Source organism: Crocuta crocuta, unplaced genomic scaffold (assembly GCF_008692635.1).
Source record: "Crocuta crocuta isolate KB4526 unplaced genomic scaffold, BGI_CrCroc_1.0 scaffold7, whole genome shotgun sequence".
NCBI lineage: Eukaryota > Metazoa > Chordata > Mammalia > Carnivora > Hyaenidae > Crocuta > Crocuta crocuta.
Genome location: NW_027531904.1, coordinates 11,307,389 through 11,309,638, shown reverse-complemented (window position 1 = coordinate 11,309,638; position 2,250 = coordinate 11,307,389).

Below are 2,250 nucleotides of genomic sequence, written 5' to 3'. Positions count from 1 at the left end.
TGGACACGCGGGCCCAGGGCTCCGCCAGGCCCTGCCCGGCCCCCGCGGTGGCCGCTCCTGGGGGGGGGTCCCTGGCCCTGACCACCTCCCTCAGTCCCTGCCACAGACAGACGCAGCCTCCGGCTGAAGCTCGCGTGCACTTAACCTCCGCTGCCCTGCGTGGGCCTCGGGGCCTCGCCCTCACCTCCAGAGAGCGTGGTAATGAGCCCCCACCCGGGGGCGGCTGCAAGCGTGTGGGTAGTGAGGGACACGGCCCAGTCCAGCACGGCACCCAGGCTGCGGGTGCTCATTCCTCGGTGCCCAAGGCGGTCGGGTGAATGGCGGGGCCCGGTCACCCCTTCGTGTGTGTGGGAGACGCCGCAGTGGTCAGCACCCTGCCGCAGTCCTGGGCGGCTTCTGCCCCGGCAGCCGGCGGGCGCCTCGCTGTTTCTGGGCTTCACCAGCCCCGGGGGCTCCAGACCAGGCCTCCAGGGGCCACCGGGGGCACGGCTCATCACCGCCGCGTGCGCGTCCGGGCACTTCCAAGCCCGGGGCCTCAGCAGCGTGCCCCCAGTCACACACGCAGCAAGCCAGAGCCGCCCGCCGTTCTGGGGACAGCGCGGCGTTAGCACTAAAAACGCCGAGTCTCGGGAGAAGCCGGGTGCCGGGCAAGGCGGGGCGCCCCCGGCCCAGCCTCTCCAGCGTCGTCCGCAGGAAGCTGTAGTTTCGTGTGCGCGCACATTTGTGACCCTCCCCAACACGGGAGCCCTTCTTTCCTTCGCACACACGCCACGTCTGAGTAAGGGGGAGGCTTGGCGTTTTCGGGTTTGGGGGCTACTGAAGGGCTTCGCCCCGGTCCCCAGAAGGGTGGCTTCTGTGTGTGGACGCTGCTCTCTGGAGGCGGCCGGGCCCAGAGGAGGGGACGCCCCGGAGCCTGAGGCGCTCATGCAGGTGGCGCTTGGCCCGGAGGGGACGCTTCTGGGCCGACAGGTGCACCCTTCCCAAGCACCCAGTGGGTGCACTCATTCTGCTTCCTGTCCCGCGACCACAGGCTGGGGGGACCAGGGGCCCCAGCTTCCCCTCTGCAGACGGTGTCACCGCGCCTTCCAATGTGCTCCCCCTGTTCGCTGCTCTTGGGTGAGGCCCCCTCGCCCCTCAGAGCTCAGCTCCAGGGGCCTCTGTCCGCGGGGCCTTGGCTTCCTGGGCGCACAGCCGGCTGGTGTCTCGCATGGACCCGCAGGGGGTCACCCCTGGACTTGGGTTTGTTTTTTTTAATGTATAATTAACGTACCATAAAATTCCCACTCTTAAAGTGTACAACGCAGGGGTGCTGGGCGGTTCAGTCAGCTCTGGAGTCCAGCTCAGGTCACGATCTCGCGTTTGTGACTTCGAGCCCCGCCTCGGGCTCTGCGCTGACAGCAGGGAGCGGCCTGGGATTCTCTCTCCCTCTCTCTGCCCTCCCCTGCCTGGGCTCTCAAAAATAAACAAACATTAAAAAAAGTTTATTAGAGAAGAATACGTGCTGGGTGAAGATTTGGGTCAAATTCTTTTCCCAAATAGGCGTCCAGTCTCCTAGCACCTTTTAGCGGGTAGTAGAAGTTCACGTGTCCGTCTGCTACTTACGCGCCGTCTCCTGGGGACGGGCCGATAGAGCCCGTGCGCACCTTCGAGTTCAGACATCCACCCCCACCGCCTATTTATAAGCTCCTACCCATGTTGGCCTCATTTCCTTTCAGGTAAATAGAAAGCATCAAGCAATTTTATTGAAATTTTGGTTGCAAAGATACCAAATCTGTGTTTTTATTTTGGGTAAGAGTCCACTTATTTATGTTGATTGAGAAGGCGGTTACTGCTCGGTTTACCCAGGCCTTGTTTTTGTTTTTGATAATTTTGTCATTTTCTTAGTGTCTAGAACTTGTATTACTTTTTTTAAGTTTATTTTTGAGAGAGAGAGAGAGAGAGAGAGAGAGAGTGCGCGTGCACACAAGGAGGGGAGGGGCAGAGAGAGGGAGACAGAATCCGAAGCAGCTCCAGGCTCCGAGCCGTCAGCACAGAGCCCGACGCGGGGCTCGAACCCACGAACCGCGAGATCATGACCTGAGCCGACGTCCGACTGAGCCCCCAGGCGCCCTCACGTTCCGCCCTCTCGCACACCTCCCGCGCCCTCACCCCCGTCCCTGCCCTCTGGTGGGGAGGGGGTGACGTGAACCCGGAGGACAGACCAGGGCGGTGTCGGGTGTGGCCCCAGCACACAGCACAAGCCCGGCCGGG